This window comes from Gorilla gorilla, chromosome 10 (assembly GCF_029281585.2).
Source record: "Gorilla gorilla gorilla isolate KB3781 chromosome 10, NHGRI_mGorGor1-v2.1_pri, whole genome shotgun sequence".
NCBI lineage: Eukaryota > Metazoa > Chordata > Mammalia > Primates > Hominidae > Gorilla > Gorilla gorilla.
Genome location: NC_073234.2, coordinates 47243000 through 47262642, shown reverse-complemented (window position 1 = coordinate 47262642; position 19643 = coordinate 47243000).

The following is a 19643-nucleotide window of genomic DNA, read 5'->3' as shown; positions in this document are numbered from 1 at the left end:
CAGGAATTAAGGCGAGGTGGGAGGACTCCCAGGCACAGTATCTAAGCAATCTGGGATCAGGAATGGGCATTTTGCCTTCCTTACCCTAAGGAGATGCTAGTCTCCCTCAACTCTCTGGGGACCCCTGAACACACATCTGGCCCCTTTTCCTGACCTCTCTTTCCCCCACCAGCCTCTCAATCGAGAGGCACAGGTTTCAAGACACATCATCCCCTCCGATGGTTAGGGGTGGGAAAGTCAGATCTGCCAGTTGTTTCACATCTGTGAGAGGCCTGGAGAGGGAGAAAATTGCTCCTATCCCATGAGGTAATTCCCATCTAAATCCCTGCTGTAAGCTCACCTCCCCCAGCACTGAAACAATTCTCTTCATCCTTTTTTCCCCCTCTTCTTCCCTCTGGAAGTACAGGCAGGGAGATTGAGGGCAGGAGAGGCAGCTCCCAACAGCTGTACCTAGAGGAAGAGACAGAAGTAGGAAATGAGGGGAGAGTGGCTTAAACTTGTTATTTCCCACAAGTTTTATCTCCACTCTTCAAACCCGGGTCAATACCCTGAAACCAGGGCCATGGGAAGCCCTCTCTCCTTGTTCCCCCAACTCTCTCTCTCTCACAGAAAAGGAGCCCTGCGTCCCTCCCTGAGGCCAAGGGGCTGCTCTAAAAACTGCTCTAAGAACACTACCACTTTCTACAGGACACCTGAGGTCCCAACCGCCATGTATCTCTCAGTGCCTGTCTGGTCCAAAGGGAGCCAGTGGCTCTTGCCAGCACATCACCATTTTGTGCTCCACGAGGGGGTGGTCCATGGAGTCATCTCAACTTTCAGCCCAGACCTCACTCACTCTTTCTCCAAGCCACGCCAACATTCCTTGGTCTCTCCCAAGCCAGGAGGCAGGTAGGAAGCCCATCCAGAGGGTCCCCTAGAACTGGCTAATATAGTTTAATTTACTGTTTGGTGGTAAATAAAGAGAACTTGGGAAAAAAGGGAAGGAGCAACTGTGCCTAGCTTCCTTCTCAGCCACCCCTCCCCTGGACATTGGCTTTCTCCATGAAACAGTGGACTGTTGTTCTTGGACAACCATTCCCCACCATCTTCTTTGGAAGGGCTTGAGTTTCACCCTCCGTTCACCCCCATTAATCACCCCAGCAGCTAAACATCACCCAGCCCCCTCTGGCCCTTTCTCTTCTTGCCCTTAGTATTCATGGCGGAGCATTCCTCACTGCTGCACGCTCACAAAGACCCCTCCTCTGACACGAGGTCCCTCCCACTCTCCAACCACCCAGTCCACGATGGGCACTGCTCACTGTTCTGGATGTTCCAACTGCCGGCGCCCACTCCTGGACCCCGTTCCCCCACTCCCCAGCTATCTCCATAGCCACTGCCCCCTTCCCATGCAGGTGTCGGCTTACCACACCCTCCTTCAGGTACCTCCTCTTAGCCCCACAAACCCTCTTCAGTCTTTCCCAGCCACCATTCTGCCCTCCATGCCCTATGCATGTGTAGCCCCTGTCTGCTTCCCTATACTTCTCCCTGCTTCTCTCTTCTTTCCCTCCCCCAAGACATTCTGTAGGCACTTCATATGGTGGACCTGAAGCCCTTCCCTTCTGGCCTTGAGAAACTGAGAGGCAGTGTATCACAGGGGTTAAAAGCATGGGTTTGTGATTCAAGTCCCTGATCTGACACTTGCTAGTTGTACAAACTTGGACAAATTACTTAACCTCTCTGAGCCATCCATAAAATAGACATACCCACTGACCTTATAGAGTTGTTCTGTAGATCAGATTAAATTTTATTTGCATAGATCCAAGCATTCAGCAGGGGCTTGATAAATGGTAGTTATTGTGTTACAAGCTTCTTGTGAAGAAAGAGAGATGTTCTTCAGATTCTAAAAAGTGAAGGAATTGCCTCCTCCAGCACCAGAGAGGGAGGGATAAAAATTACACAGTCTTGCAGATAAGCAGGGCCCATTTACCGGGCAGTGATACTCTTCTATTAGCTCTAGAGGGTCTCAACTTTCGCTGCACACTGGAATCCCCAGCGAGTTTTTCTGTTTGTTCGTTTTTGTTTTTGAGATGGTGTCTTGCTCTTGTTGCCCAGGCTAGAGTGCGGTGGCACATCTCGGCTCACTACAACCTCTGCCTCCTGGGTTCAAGCAATTATCCCTGCCTCAGCCTCCCGAGTAGCTGGGATTACAGGTGCTTGCTACCATGCCCGGCTAATTTTTGTATTTTTAATACAGACGGGGTTTCACCATGTTTGCCAGGCTGGTCTCGAACTCCTCACCTCAGGTAATCCACCCGCCTCGGCCTCCCAACATGCTGGGATTACAGGTGTGAGCCACCATGCCCGGCCACAAGTTTTTTAAAATACTGATGCCTGGGTCCCACCTCCAGAGATTCCAATTTGGTTGGCCTGTAGTAGGGCCTGGGCATCTGGATTTTTAAAACTCCCCAGGTTGCTAATGTGTAGCCAGAGGTTGAGATGCAGGCCCTAGGAAATGATACAAGAGATAAGGGGAGGGCTGACACTTCTGCCAGAGCAAGGGAGGGGAGGGATACTCAGCTGAGAGCTGCTTCTCAACCTTGGACATCCCCTCACCAGTGGCACTGCTTCAGTCGGGGAGGTTTTCACTTAGAATTAGCTTCTCTTGAGATCCCAGAATTTCAGACTCTTACCCTTTTCATTTCCTATAACTATTAGAATTTACGAAGGGGCCACCCCAAGAGGAGACAGAGGAATCGACAGATTGACCTCTAAGAGGCTCATCTCTTATCAGAAAAGCATATGGTCCCCAGACCACCAGTGATAGAAGCAGAGGCAGATACCTCCGGTAGTGGGAAAATTTGTAGTTACATAGTAAATGGAGTTTCTACCTGGTTGCTACAATAATAGGCCAAGCAATTAGGATACAAGTTTCCAGGATCTTTTCCTATATTTCCAAAAAGATAAATCACCCCTAGGAACAGAATCTGCATATTGTAATTAACTGATAAATATTTCATGCCTGGTTCAAACTTTCTCCTCTTCTATTTAATGGCCACAAACTTGAGCACAGAGGAAACAGGAGTGAGGAGAGTGGGGGTTGGCTGTAGGCGGGAGGTTCTACCTTGGCTTCAGGGAGGGAGAAACTGTCTTAGTTAATTATTTACTGTCCTCCTGTTCTTTTAAGAAAACATTGCTCACCTGGAGAAAATCAGGTCCCAGGTGGTAAAGGGTGTGACTTGGGCTTGTTGGCCTGAGCCCTGACCTCCCCCAGGAGAGGCCAGTTTTTGATGACCCTGGGGGTGCTGGGAACTGCAGGCTTTGGAGTCAAGGGCCCAGTGTTTGAACAAGAGCTCTGTTCTGTCACTTATTAACTGGATGGCTTTAGGTAATTTACCTAATTTATGTGAAACTCAGTTTCCTCATCTGTAAAACAGACATAATTTTTACCTTGTAGGGTGGCCTATGCTCAGTTGGCTCTCAATGCTTGATAACTATTATTATCAACAGTAGCAATGAATAATTAATAGCCCATTGGATTGTACCCTTTCCCTTCCTCAACCCTGCTCCAATGTGTAGGGCACCTAAACTATTGAATGCTTACTGTGAGTACGGTGAATGCCTTAGCTCAATTAATCAACATAATTCTTTGAAGGGAATATCTTATCATCCCTACTTATCTGTGTTTTGCAAATGAGGGAACAGAGCGTGTAGAAGTTAAATACCTTGCCAGGTGTCACACAACTAAGTGGTTAAGAGCACAGGCTCTGCAGTCTGACTGTGTAGTTTCAAATTTGGGCTCTGCCACTTAATAATAGACTCTCCTTGACTTACAATGAGGCTGTGTCCCCATAAAGCTGTAGTAAGCTGAAAATATTGTAAGGTGGATATGCATTTCATACACCTAACCCACCAAACATCATAGCTCAGCCTCACCTACCTTAAAGTGCTCAGGACACTTTCATCAGCCTACAGTTGGGAAAGATCATCTAGCACAAAGCCTATTTTATAATCAAGTGTTGAATATCTCATGTATTCAACATGAGATATTTATTCATCTCATGTATTCACCATGAGATTCAACATGTTATAATATACTGTACTGAAAGTGAAAAACAGAGTGGTTGTACGAGTATTAGAAGTACGTATCTAATGAATGCATATCACTTCGGCATCATCATAAAGCTGAGAAATTGTAAGTCAAAGCATCATAAGTCGAGGACCGTCTGTAATCACTGCAGGATGGAACATAAATTGCTTAACCTCGCTAAGCCTCAGTTTCTTCATCTGTAAACTGGGGATATGAATGGTACCTACCTGAAAGGTAGTTGTGAGAATTAAGTGAGAAATGCGTGTATAGTGCCTGTCTCAGTACTGGCATGTGGTAAGTGCCTAGTAAATGTGAGTTGTCAGTACCATCATCATACTACCCAGCAACTCAGGGCCATGGCGTCTCCTGCTCTTTGGTGGTGTTTGGGAGGTGAGTGAGTGTGAGGGTCCTCCAAAGGTCACAGGGCTGCTCTTTTAACTCCCCCTGACAGACACACACACTTCAGTATCTAGGACTCGGGAAAAAGGACACTAAGCAGATTATGACTCCATTTCGGGAATTAAATCAAAACTCAAGACTAACTCAATTTGGCTTCTGACGAGAGGGAAAGGTTAAAAGGGAGTGAGGAGGCGGCTGGGTGTGCGTTCAGAATTGCAATTGGTTCTGGATCCCACCTCCCAGCCCCTCCACAGGGCCAGGCCCAAGGAGTATCCCCCCGGGGTGGAGGAGTGAAGGAGCCTTAGAACCTGTGTTATCTGAATGTGGGTGAGGTGGGGAGAACATGGTCAAGGAGTTGGGAAATTATCCAGAAACATTTTCCAAAGGGAGATCTTCCCACATACCACCTCAACCTGGCCCTGGGTTGCAGGGGAACCCCAGAAACAGATGGGGTCTGGGGGCTTAAGACAGGTAGGTGGCCTCAGTAGATGGGAGAAAAAGTCCTGTTGGAGACAGTCGCCTCCCTGGAGAAGTACCTGGGCTAGTGTTCTCTTTAAAGACGTCTAGCAGCAGTCGTGGTATGCTAAAAACATTATGTGTATGTGCATAAACATATATTCTGTGTGTGAGTAGCCACTCAGCTCTTACTCGGCTTCGCACATTTGGCCCAGATTATTCTGAGCATTGTAAACTAAAAGTGAAATTCGGTTTCTACTTAAGAGAGAGTGTGATTTTCCTCAGTATTATCTCCCGTGCCCCCAACACTCCACCAGGCTTTAAAGGCCATTATACAGAAGGGAGAACTGAGACTCCAGGAGATGGGTGGCTTGTTCAGAATCACAGAAGCAGCGTGGATCCAAGAAGGGATCTGTTCCCAAACAGAAACCAGTGTCTTGGGAGAGAGAGAGCAGAGGAAGCCCGCACCTCTGCCCTAACCTGAGGCTTTGAGCCTCCCGCAAAGCGGAGTGAGTTGAGAGCGCCCGGAAGGCAGACGCTGCGGAGGGAGGGACTCCCGGGCTCGCCAAACAGCGGGGCCTCGGGCAAGAGCGTCGCCAGCGCGTCCTCATTCTGCGATTACTGTCAGGGGACCATCCATCAGCGCCGCCCGGGACGCTGGGCCAGACTGCCCGCCGCCCGCCCGGGTCTCTCCAGATCGCATTAGCGTGGGGCGAGGGCGCAGTGCGGCACCGGCTGCTGAGGGAGAGGCGTGGCGGGGAGGGGGGCGGGGCGGGGGGACGAGGACATCGCGGTGGGGCCACTGCAGGGGCAGGGGAGAGGCTGCTTTAGGACCCTCCTCCTTTTCTTCCAATCTCCCGCCTCTGGGATCTAAGGTGGATGAAAGGGGCACTAGAATGGGCGGCTTTTGGGGGGCAGAGGGCGCAGAACACTGAAGGCATCAGGGAAGGGTAGTGATGGGGGCAGTTACCAGAAGCAGAGAGGAAGAAATACCTGTAAAGGGGAAAGCCAGAGAAGTTGTCTGGGGAGGGGAGAGACTGAAAATGGGGGTGCAGAGATTGGGGGTTAGTGGAAGAAAAAGACTTAAAGGGAAAGGAAAAGAGAAGCTGTAGAGGGAAAGAGAATTGGAAAGGAATTGACGAGAGAGCAGGGAAATAGGAAACCACAGATCGTCAGGGGCCGACAAAACCTTAGAGACAATCTACTGCAGCCCCTCATTCTACAAATGAAGAAATGGAGGCCCAGAGAGGGGAATCCCTTCTCCAAAGACCCACTCCACCTGCTAGCTGGGCAGGCTCTTGACCCCAGGCTTATTCATTCAACCCATGTGTTTTGAGCATCTGCTGTGTGCTGGGCACTGGTCTGCCAAGATGATGCAGGATCAGCTCCTGCCCTCCAGAAGCTACAGTCTTTCCTCAGGGGCTTGGAGGGGCTGAGCATCCAGGAAGCTCCCTCACCCCCAGCCAGCAGGGACTCCCTGAGCCCCACCTCTCCTGGCCATTGAACCTTCCTTGCCCTCTGCTGTTCTGCTTATCTCCTCATGGAGGGTGGCAGTTCCCTGGAAGATCTTCCCTCTCCACTTTCCTGGGGACTCCCCAGGTGTGGAGACAGGTACTTGACAGTTCGGCCAACTTGTTCTATTTCCCACAGCCAACAGGGTAGGCCTAAAAGCAAAGTCCGTATTCCTTGCTGGGTTTCTCCTCTGGGCATGGACAAATCCCACAGGTTGCACTGAGATCCAGTCGAGCTGTGGTAAGGAGGATTGAGGCTGGACATGAAGAAGTACTTCCAGGTCCCACAGTCTGGGACCGGTTTCTTGCTGGGGCTTTAAAGTAGCTGTCCTTCTGTGAGCACAGTGTTGGCACCATCTTCCAGGGAAGGACTTGTCTTCCTCAGTCTCCAGTTAGCCTTGTGTGAGGCATTATGCTGGGAATGTTGGGGTTCCAGATACCTGGTCTCTGACCATGGGGTTTCTGCTCTAGACATGGGTGAACTGACATCTCCCTGGCATCCTCCCAGTCACTGCCAGCTCTGCAACATCATGGAACCCCTGAGTCCTTCACAACTCCCAGATCATCTCATCCTTCCTCCTTGCTCTGGGAAGACCATGTCTGAGTAGTTCCAACTAACCTCTCACCTTAAACCCAGTCCCTGACAACCAGAAGTACCTCCTTAGTCTGGACTTGACCTTCCTTGCTGCCATGGTCCATCAGCGATGACCAGGGCTGAAGCAGCACGTTTTTTCTATAAACACCCCTCCCTCCCAGTGATGCTCACCCAATCCTCGGTGGTCAGGCAGGGAGTGGGGACAGCTTCCTGGCAAGAGCTCTGGAAGGCAGCTCTGCCTCCTCTGCCTGAAGCAAGCTCCTATATACTCTGAGATGGTGGTGTTCATTTTAAAGAAGGGACCATCTTTCCTCCACAGCCCAGCTTACATTTGGAGGGAGAAAAATGTGAGTTTCCAATCCCAGAATCTTAGCCACCGTACCAATCTCCATGGATACATGGGATTCAGGAAAGGAGAGAAATGAGCGGAGTGAGGACATGAATAGAATCCATTTCGTACCCCTTGTTCCAGCCCAACTCCCAGGGAAAGGCCCACAGAGGGCAAGAGAGGTGGACACTGAAAATTCCAGACTAAAGACGAACAGACAGAGTTCAGCATTATTCCTTCTTGTAGGCAAAGTGGTGCCTAAGGATCTAACCAAATGAAAAAGCCTGGGAAATAGGCTGTTTCTGCACCCCCTGACCCTTCATGCAGAGCAGGATATCAGCTTCAGCCCAGGAGCAATGCTAGAAGTTGAGAGGTTTGGAGTAGACTGTGAAGCAGTTCCTCCAAGGGCATGCCAGATGAGGGGGTTGGAGCACCCAGCCCAGAACAGCATCCAAGGAAGGAGGCCTTGGCAGTAACTCTCTGTGTCTCTGTATTAACTTCACATACGTTGTCTTGTGTGATCCTCAGTGCCAGGTTCAGCACCAGGCACAGAATACATGCTTGCTGTACAAATGCATAAGTGAAGAGCCATGGGAGGAAGGTCAGGATCCTCAATTATAGATGAAGAAACAGACACACAAAAAGGTTAAATGACTTGCTCAAGTTCACATATCTCATCAGAGACAGGGCCAAGTTTCAGTGGAGAGCCACTTTAGTGGTAGAGGGTGGTAGGGAGGAGGGAGGCAGGAAGGGAGGGAATGAACCATCAGACACCACACCAGGGGGAGAGGAGAGCTGTCATCTCTTTCTCTTTGTGAAAAGAGATTACTTCCTGGGAAAGATGGCATTTAAGACCATACAGTTTTAAAAATAACCCATTGAAGGTTGATGTGTAGCATATGCAAAGTTCTGCCAAAAACATGGAGAGGTCAATGAGTAGACGGGGTCATTGAGGATCAGAAAAGAAAGACAACACTGAGAGTCTGGACAGCTAAGCCCCAGAATTTTGCTAGTCTTAAATGCTGGGTGACATCAGGCCAGCCACACCCCTCTCTGAGCCTCTAGAGAATGGAGATGCCAGATGAGGAGGAGGGTACACATGGGCAAGAGGAGGCAGGTCATTGCCTTCGGGGTAGCAATTGGAGGCATCAAGTTCCCACTTCCCTAGACCTATTCTTTGTTGTTATTATTGTTGTTGCTTTCATCTGATTTTAATTGTTTTATGTTTTTTGAATAGGAAATACATGTACATGGTTCAAAACTCAAAAGGCACCAAAAGTTATACAGTGACAAGTAAGTCTCCCCGGAACCTCAGAACTCCCAGGCCACCCATGTCCTCACTCCATTATAACTGCAGTAACCACTGAATTATATAACCTCCAAAGGTATTTTCTGCGTCTCCTGGCTTGTACCCTGAGGCCACCACAAAGCTGAGTTGAGCACTGATATTCTGAGGAGAGGCGGTACGCATGTTTTGGCCCCTGGACTGGTGGGGCCTTGGGATACTAAATACTCTCAGTTTCCACTCTGAAAAGACGCAGAAACTTGAGGTCAGGAGAGAGGACATTTCTGCACAGTATTCCAAGTAGAGGGAGTGGCTGGTGCTAAGGCCCTGAGGCAGGAACATGCCTGGCAAGTCTGTGGGAGTGAGCAAGAGTGGGAGGAGATGGCATCAGAGAGGTAAGGAGGGAACAGACGATGTTCGGCCTCGTAAGTCAACTTAAGGACTTTGCTTTTTACTCTGAGTGAAGTAGAGAGGAAAGACATGATTGGACTTCAGGGTCTTGTTTTGTTTTGTTTTGAGAGAGAGTCTCACTCTGTCACCCAAGCTAGAGTGCAGTGGCACAATCTTGACTCACTACAACTTCTGCCACCCAGGTTCAAGTGATTCTTATGCCTCAGCCTCCCAAGTAGCTGGGATTACAGGTACCTGCCACCATGCCCAGCTAATTTTTGTAGTTTTAGTAGAGACGGGGTTTCACCATCTTGGCCAGGCTGGTCTTGAACTCCTGACCTCGTGATCCACCCACCTTGGCCTCCCAAAGTGCTGGGATTACAGTCGTGAGCCACTGCACCTGGCCTGGACTTCATTTTTAAATAGTCTTTTTGTCTTTTGTGTTGAGAATAGATCACAGAAGGCCAAGGGAAGATGCAGGGAGATTTGTTGAAAGGTCATTGCACTAATCCAAGTGAGAAATGTGTGGCTTGGACCAGGATGGCAGCAGTGCATGTGGTGAGAAAGGCCCAAATTCTGGATTTGGTGACAGTTTCCTCTTCCTTGGCTTCCATCCTTTTGCTCTCTTTGCTTCCTCTCTTCTTTTCTAGGTTGTATGTTTTCTCTCTTCTTGAAGGCTGAGAGCTCTCTGTGGATGGGGCTCAATCTCTGTTCCTGGGATCCGGGGCAGGACCCCAGGCAAAGGGCAGACAGGCCCCATGCTGCCTGGGAACAGGCTGACAAGCCACGCAGCTTCACAGCCCTCCCCAGTTACAGGGTCCCTGAGCCAAGGGGAAGAGGCTGCTGTTTCTAAAGAGGATGTGATGGACAGTTATTGAAGGCGCTCAGCTGGGGGCTCCACTCTAGTCTTAATCTGAGCTGCCCTCAAGGAAATCATAACCAGCTCTTAAAAACATGTTGAGACCAAAGCTGGTGCGTGTGTTTGAGCGGAGCTTCAGACAGCTACTTAACACTGGGGGCCTCTGGGCTTTTGATTCCTCCACCTCTAGCCTGTCGTCTCCCCCCAGCTGGCTGGTGCTTATCAGCCAAGACGTTGTTTAAATCACACTCATTTCCTATAAACATTTCACTTGACATGCCATACTCTGCTCCAGAAATTCATCTATCACCAGCCTAGGGGTGTAGTTGAGGAGCCTTGGGGTGATCGCTCCCCATCTCTACCCCTGCCCCCAGTCACCCCTCCTCCCATGACCCATATTCTCAGGTTTCACGCCATAAGCACTACTTCCCCTCGGTGTAACAGGGCACTTAGTGCCAGAATTATTTATAACATTGAGATGGCAACAGGGCAATGGGGAGCAGCCCAGCCCATGGACACTTTCTCTTTGAAAGCTCGATCAATGGACCTAGATCACTGTTTACTACTTGGTGTCTCGGCCTCTGCCGTGTTTCCTGCTGGCTTTGGGGGATGGGGAAACAAGGGTCCGGACCAGGTCAAGGCTGTCCTCAGAGTTTAAGATGCTTATAAACCAGGCCTCCAATAAAGTTATGCCTTCACTGTACCTCTATTCCTTGGCCAGGCACTTCCCTGCCTCAGGTGAGCTCTCTTCTTGGAAATGAACCATTCTTGGGGCTTTTCTCAAACAGGAGCCCTCTGCCTCCCCCAGGAAAGCTGGCATTATGTCCCTACCACAGTGGCAGAGCTAGGACTTGAGCTGAGGAAGTCATCTGATATGGATCAGCATGGGGATGTGGAAGATTCCGGGAGTTCTTCCGAGGAAGGGCTTGAATTGGCCCCACCCAGTCTGGAGTGGAGGTAGAGGGATGGATGAATTCACTTCTTAAGGACTGAAAACCTTTTTACCATCCTCTTCCTCCCCAGCCATAGCCAGTTATTCATTGTCCTAATTTGAAGGCTCTGTTGTCTGGACTGGAGGATTTTTACCCATTTTCCAGCCCCTCTCCTGGTCTCATTTATTTGGGCAGTGTCACATTAAAGGCATTGCCAGACTTCCTAGTCCTTCCCAAAGGCCTGACCCAACTCCTTCCCAAATGGTGAAGCACCTCTGCCTCCTTCCCTCTACACCTGTGGACCTACCACACTGGGGAACTCCTAGGTGAGTTCCAGAGAAAGCCCAGGTGAAAGACTATGAGCCAGTCGGAAGGGATCAGGGTAGAACCCAAGTTGGGACAGGCAGGGGAGGCAGTCCCAGTCTTTAGAGGGGTCAAGTAATTCCCCTTTACAAGCCAAATGAAGAAAAAAAGTTCTAAGGGGAGCATATGACTCCATAAAATAAAGGACATAATTGGGAGCGATATCTAATTTATCTATTGAATGCCTCCTACGTACTCTTTTATCACTTAGATGGACAGAATATAATTGGTGTGCTGAACGCCATCAATCTCAGGGCCTGGGCTTCCTGTGCTGGCTACACCTATTACTGTCAGATTATGACACTGTAATACCAAGATCAATGACATTTTAAATGTGCTCCAGTTATGGGCAATTGCTGACAATAAAAACAGTGACAAATTGATGAAACTTGGGCAGCGATGATCTGGTGTCAAAAATAAACCATAAATAATCTGATTTCCAAATTGAGAGAGGTGCCTGGGACACCAGCTTAGTGGGGAAAGGCCCAGCGAGAAGAGAACCTATCCAGCCCACATGATCTTGGCCACTCAGGAAGCCACCTGCTCTGGAAAACTCCCTCTAGGCTGACCTGCAAGGCCCCAGTAGGAAGATGGAGAGGTGGTCTTTGGTTAAGGCTTGGGTTCCCTTTAGAGAGAATCGTCATCACTGAGACTCTGGGAAGTGTCTGTGTGTGGCTGCCAAGGTGGGGGCCACACAAACTCACTGAGATACTGGTGGGTGGTCTTTCATGTCCTGCCCACACTGAGGAATTAGGGCAGACTGGTTGAGTCATAGAATCACACTTAGCCAATGTTAAAGCTGAAAGAGACCTTGAGAGTCTCTCTTTATGGAGGGTCAGGCTCTGTCCTCCAAACTGGCTCAGCGGAGGGACCTGGATCTTCCCTAACTCTGCTTCAACTTGCCCCAGGCATTATTTCCCCAGGCTAATCCCCTTCCCCACCTGTTGCAGGGAACTCCAGGCCTTCAACCAGCAGAACTATTTTGGCGTACATTAAGGTGGGCCTCCTCCAGCTCCTTTTTTTTTTTTTTAGACAGAGCCTTGCTCTGCCGCCCAGGCTGGAGTGCAGTGACACAATCTCCACTCACTGCAAGCTCCGCCTCCCAGGTTCATGCCATTCTCCTGCCTCGGCCTCCCGAGTAGCTGGGACTACAGGCACCCGCCACCACACCTGGCTAATTTTTTTTTTTTTTAGTAGAGACAGGGTTTCTCCATGTCAGTCAGGCTGGTCTCGAACTCCTGACCTCAGGTGATCCACCCACCTTGGCCTCCCAAAGTGCCGGGATTAGAGGTGTGGGCCACCATGCCTAGCCTCCAGCTCCTTATTTTTAATGGATTACCTTAATTTGTAGTATTCCTTTCATACATTTTTCTCACTTTAATAATCACAATTTTAAAATATGAATACTTTAGTAGCATTGCTAATACTACTTTATATAATAATGCTTTAGTAGTATCGCTAATACTACTATTACAAGGATAACTACTATTGGGAAGCATTTATTGCACAACTACTATATGTAAACTCTGTTCCAGGTGTTTCATGTATATTATTTTTCATCCCCACAGCAGCCCTGTGAGCTGGGTATTGTTCTTCACATTTTAGAAGTGAGGAAACAGGCTTAGAGTCGTAGTGATGTGCCTAAGATGACACAGCTGATAAGCGGTGGAGCAAGAAAGGAGCCTGGGATGTGGCTCAACATTCATCTTTTTTCCATTGCCCCTTTCACAGACCTTTATAGTCCCATTTATAGATGGGGCTGAGGGCCTCCCTAAAGAACCTATAACTAGTCAAAGGCAGAGCTAGACCTAAGCCTAGCTTTTCTGACCCTTCTCGTATTGGACCTGCATTGTATGTATTTTTTGTTTAAAGACTGGTCAAGTGCAGTAGTGAGAAGGGGGAAGGAGCAGAACAAGGAGTTTGATCTGTAACTGACTGTGAACAATCAATTGAGATAGGGCACTACCTTCGGACCACCTCCTACGCTCTTTCCAGATGCACCACAACAGTCCTTTCCCCAGGTCACCACCACTCACTCAGCCAGGGGCTTCAGCCTTGGCCTCTAAGAGTCAGCAGGGGGTCACAGTTGGCTTTGAAACCAAGCAGACAGGTGTTTGAATCCCCACTCTGCCACCTTACAGCTGTGTGGCTTTAGGCAGGTGGTTGTGAGAATTTAAATGGCATAAGCATATAAATGCCTTTGGCGTAGAGTCTGGCACATAGTAGTGCTCACTAAATGGTAGTCATTAAAGATACAACCTGGGACAGTGGCAGCTAGTTTAACAAACCACTACACTCCGTAGCACCTCTCACCTGGGTGCGAGTGCCCCAGGCCACACTGCAGTAGCTGCACGCTGAGGGTGTCCCCGGATATATAAGAAGCCTCTCCAAGGGCCACAGAGGTTTTTTGATGGCAAATGGTTTAAAACATCGTTTTTATATTAAGTTGTATAAAATATACTATGTTATAAAATGCAAAGTTTGCATCATTTTAGAGCTAAAACTTAAGGCCACAAAAGAATATGCTATTTTCTTATTAATAAAAAATCCTATTTTATATAATGCAAATAATGAAGATGAAGTAACCTATTATTTAATTAAACATGTCTTTTAAAAAAAAAAAAAAGAAATAATTGGTCCTTGCTAATGGCCCTTCAGGGCAAGCCCCCAGACTGCTGGGGTCCAAGTTTACCCTCCTGCCTCTAATATCAAAGGGACTTTGGCAGAAAAGTTTGAGAAACCCTGTCAGGAACAGAGCCTACACAAGGACCACGAAATCTGACTTCTTCATTCTTTAAAAGAACAAAACAAATAGCAACATTGTTTTTTCTACCTTCCTACTGTTTTACCTTCAAGTTTAGCATTAAGAACATGAAATGTTTTGTTTAAATTTATGATTCTTATTTCTGATTCCTTTCTGTTTAATAATTACTAGCTGAATCATTAATCATCAACCAAGTGAATGGTCACACTTTATAGAAGGCTACAAGGTGGAACACAAGATTAGTTGGATTCTTAAGAAAGAAACTAAACTTGCGACTTAGATGCTCTTAAGTTTTATGACTGTGGTGGGAATTTGAGCATCCAGGCCTTGCTTCTGATGGTCCTCTCGTTCCAGTGCCCCAGTTCTAATCCTCTGTGGGTGCCCTCGGTAGGCACAGCCTTGGGGCTGCCCAGGGCTCAAGGCGTCCATGTTTTTAAAGTGCCCAACAATGGCTTTTGATTCATCAGAAACTCCACAGGACACCCACCTAACTGGGGCTCTCATACCTAATTCAGTAGCACCCACCACCAAGTCTTTCTAAGTTTTATTTTCTTTTTAATATTACATGCAATATATGTTAATCATAAATAAATGTAATAATTCAGGTAGGTGAAAAGGAGAAGAAAAAAAGGCCCAAGTAGTTTTCCCACTGAGGAAGAACCCTGGTTAGCGAGGCAAGTCACGTGATTTTGGGAATCGTGTTGAATCTACACCCATTTAAGGTGGAAGTCTATATAGCTTGATTCTTTGGTGGTTTAGAGCTCTGCTCAGTTTAGAGTTCAGGGAGGTGGTATCTACAGGGTGTATTGCTCTGATAAAAATTAGCAGCCTGCCCAAGTTCAAGGTATGAGGGGACTGATCACAGATTGGTTTGAGAATCATTATGTTGGCCCTTTGGTGACTCTAGGGATTAGATCCAGAGTACAAGGGGCCCACACTTCCAAGGGATCCCACCACACCTTCAAATAGCAGGCTCATGGAAAGGGTATTCCAAGATTCTCCCCCTCCAGCTACGGCATTGCTTTACAATATTTAACACTCCTTGACTAAAGAGCAAGTCTAAATTGCAAGTACTCCTAGGACAGGGACTGGCTTAGATCCATGACAGCTCCCTCTCTGAGAGAAGGGCGTGCCTTACTCCACCAGACCAAACAAAACTAAAGTGACCTCTCTGCTCCCCCCAGAGAGGGGCACTGGGGATGGTAAAAGCATTTCTGTCCCTGAACCCAGGGATGAAGTAGAGAAATGCCACTTAACCATAGTCAGGACCCAAAGAATTGTGAGACCAAGCTACCAAAGGCTCAAGTGAGGGGCTGGAAAGAGTGACAAAAACAGAGAAGGACAGAGCTGCGAGCCACCGGGCTTCATTTAGGAAGTCAGTGCTAGGGTAACAGGAAGGATCGGGTGGGCTTTCAGGGGAGTGGAACATGCTAGAGAAAGAACAAAACTGAGTGGAGACGCAAGGCAGGAGACCGTTTATAGGTGAATTAGCAGCAGAGGGTGGGTGGTGGCTGTGCCTGGGGCAGGGGTGGTGGGGTGAGGAGGTGGGGGTGGCAGTGCCTTTGAGGGAGCTCTTGCAGAGGGCAGCCTTTTGAGGTGAAGAGCCAGAGCTCTGGGTCTTAAGAGTTGGAAAGCAGGCTATATTTCACATCCTTCCCTGAATAGAGAAATTGAATTTGGTCAAGAATAAGTCCTAAGAAGCAGTTGTGAGCACCCCACCTGTCCATCTTGTTGATGAATATGGAGTGGGAGCAAAGTTGAGTGTGGGCATCTGACAAGGTCTTTATGATCCTAGATGCACTTACTATACCTTCTTCCTCCTCCTCTGCCTTGGCTAATGGGCTGTGGGTACCCACTGCACAGAGGGCTATAAGACACTCATTGTGGCTGATGCAGAAGCTGGGCCCTGCCCTCCTGGCCTTCTGAGGAAAGTGATTATCGTTTTTGGCTTGTTTTTCAACTATCCCTTTGCCCCCAGCAGGACTGAACCTTTCCACTCTTACCATCTCTGGGTCCCTTCAGATTTTTTTATAGCCTTGAACTACCTGCTACAAGATTTTTTTCTGTCCTAAGAACAGAAGTCCGGTCTGCTTCCTAACATTAATCCCTTCCACACGGCACAGCCTCGTTTCCTCTAGATCAGAGAGATGGCTTCTGGATTCATCTTTCCCTGCAACCCAGCTTCTCCTCCTGGGGCCCTCATACTGGAGACTGGGATCATCATCCAGGCTTTTGCACTGGGCCAGGAATTTGGGAGTCATCCTGGATCCGTCTGCCCCTGTCAACCTTTCTCTGTCAACAGATATTTACTGGGCATCTTCAACAGCCAGGCCCTGTTCATGGTGCTGAAGAACAGCATGTATAAAACAACCCTGCCCTCACAGGGCGATCACCAGTGACCTGTGGTGTGGAGTCTCCTTTTACCTATGTCTCCTCCTTCCCACTGTCACCATCCTTGGTCCTCCTCTGTCACCTGGAATACTCCACTTGGTAACCAGCATGATCTTATAACGCTAGTTTTACCCTTGTCAGCACTTTGCCAAAAACCTCAAATAAAGACTTTTTTAAAAATGTGCAATGCAAAATAAAGTTATAAATTATATCATAACCATTGGACCTCTTTTTAAAATGCACTGAAGCCTTATAATGTTATTCATGGATATATATCTATGGTAAAAATAGAAAAAATATATGATGGTGGTGCCTCTGAAAGGGAGGGGAATGGTACTGGGGAAGGGACAAAGGGAACTTCAACTTTATCTGTAATGACCTGTTTATTTTGAAAACTCAAGAGCAAAATTGACAAAATTTTAACAGTAACTTAACAAAACCTCAAGTCTGGATAGTGGGTTCAAGAGTGTTACTTTATACGGACAGGCAGTGACTCATGCCTATAATCCCAGCACTTTCAGAAGCCAAGGCAGGAGGATCTCTTGAGCCCAGCCATCCTCCCGCCTTGGTCTCTTGAAGTTTGAGACTAGCCTGGGCAGCATAGTGAGACCCTGTCTCTACAAAAAAAAAAATTAACAGCAACTCAGGAGGCTGAGGCAGAAGGATTGCTTGAGTACGGGAGGTCAAGGCTGCAGTGAGCTATGACTGAGCCACTTCACTCCAACCTGGATGATAAAGCAAGACTCTGTCTCAAAAAAAAAAAAGTGTTGCCTGTAATCCCAGCATTTTGGGAGGCTGAGGCAGGTGGATCACTTGAGCTCAGGAGTTCGAGACCAGCCTGGTCAACATGGCGAAACCCTGTCTCTACCAAAAATACAAAACATTAGCCAGATGTGGTGGGATCAGTCTGTAGTCCCAGCTACTCAGGAGGCTAAGGCAGGAGAATCACTTGAACCCAGGAAGCGCAGGTTGCAGTGAGCCAAGATCTCACCACTGCACTCTAGCCTGGGTGACAGAGTGAGACTCCGTCTCAAAAAAAAAAGGAGTGTTACATTAGTTGTCTATATTGTAGATACACTTGTCAAAATTTAAGCCATAAAACCCTCAGTGTCCCTCACTGTTCCCACCCCCTTAGCCTGGCATACTGGGTCTTTCACAAGCTTGTGTCAACCTCCTCTACAGACTCATCTCTACACTGAGGGACTTGCAGTTTCCAAGTGCTCTGGCCTTGGGGCCTTTGCCCATGCTGTTCTCTTCTGAATGCCCTTTCCTGCTTTGCTACTTTGTTCTTGCCCTTCTGGATTCAGCTCCTGGGAGGCCCTGTGGATAGAAGTCAGATGGCTCAAGTAGGCAGCTGGTTAGGACCCAGGAAACAGAAACATGTCTGGGGAGGACAACACTTTCTTGTCCTGGTTTCTATTCAGCTGCAACTAGAGAAACAGATCACCTGTTTCTTGTTCAAAACTAGGATCAGTGAGAGGAGGGTGGAAAGAGTAAGATCCTCCACAGTACCCTCCCACCTCCCAGCCTCCCCCCACATAGACTAGCCCCAAGGCAGAAACTTCCCAGCAGAAAAAGGAAAACTGATAACCTCATTCCTTGGTCTGGCTCTGTTAGGATTAACATCTGGTTTCCCCTGCTGGTGTTGGAAGAGCTGTGTTGGTGCAGGCCAGTGCTATCCTGTGACTAGAGGGAAGAAGCTCTGCCTGGGCCTGATTTGGCCACAAGCTCCTAGTAAGATGCTGAAAAGGAACACAAACTCTAGGCCCAGGACACCCTCCCCATGCCATCCCACACCTGACTTCTGCGCACCTTGTGAGCAGATCAGATTTGGTGTTGCTTCTTCCACACCTCGCATCCCCTTTCACAGACTCAGATATATCCCCTCATGGGAAGCTATGGATCTACGGCATATCTATGGATATGCCACCCCATGGCAACTGTACTTTCCCCTTCATAGCATACATCACCCTGAATTATAGCTGCCTGTTTATGTAGGTGTCTTCTGCACCAGGTGGTATTCCCTGATGGGGCAGGAATTGAGTCTGTCTTGTTCACAGTTGCATCTCCAGCACCTGCAACTCTGCCTGGCTCAGAGTAAGTGCTCAATACTTTTTGTTTTTGATTGAATGATAGAATGACGAGTGAACTCTATTTCCCACTAGACTATGAGCACCATGTTGACAGGGACCATGCCCTGATCATCTCTGGATCCTTAGGGCCTATATAGTGCTTGCCACATAGGAGGTGCTCAGTAGACACTTATCGATTTGAGTGAATGGACTTCAGTTTCTCCACTTACAATCTGAGTAAGAGGAAGATATTCTTTGTCTTCTCTCCCTCCTTCTCCAACCACATTGGGGGTTGTGGTTGATGCTGTGAGGTCGTTCCTGCCTTATTCAACTTCATGTCCAAATCTTCTAATGGCAAAACACAACATGGTGGCCAAGTCTCAGAGTCTAGGCATCCCTCCCATAGCCCATAGCCAAGTATGGGAGAAGGGTGCTTCAGGGTCTCTCTCCATTCACTTTAGTCTCCAGCATTAGCCAAGATCCTACTGTCTACCCTGAATTCTTCCTGCTATTGCACAAGGCTTCTTTCATCTTACTGTATTGTCAGGGAAAATACAGCCAAGATTATCTGCTCCTCAACCTGAAGTAAAATATAGATTCTGCCTAATTTTAGAACCGGTGTTAGCCAGGTGTGGTGGCTCACACCTATAATCCCAGCATTTTAGGAGGCCAAGGCTGCAGGGGAATCGCCTGAATCCAGGAGTTCAAGACCAGCTGGAGCAATATGGCAAAACCCCATCTCTACAAAAAAAGCAAAAAAATTAGCTGGGTGTGGTGGCACACGCCTGTAGTCCCAGCTACTCAGGAGGCTGAGGCAGAGGATCATTTGAACCCAGGAAGTGGAGGTTGCAGTGAGCCAAGATCGTGCCACTGCACTCCAACCTGGGTGACAGAGTAAGATCCTGTCTCAAAATAAAAATAAAGAATAAAACCAGTGTTTCCACATCTGGAACTTTCTTTTCAAGTTTATATCACCTCTCCTTCCAAATCAGGTCTCCCCTCCTCCAGGAAGTACTCCTTGATTAAGCCAAAAATGTTTTAATTTTCACCACTTGTCCTACTACTCTGCATCCCCACAGCACTTGTAGTTTGTATTTATTCCCTATCCTGTTTAAGTGTGTGTTCATCATCCTAACCATACTGCATAAGCAGGCACTATTTTAAGTAGGTTTGATAGATTATCAGAAATTGACAAGAAAAAATACACACCAAGAAGAAAGTAAAAGAGGATT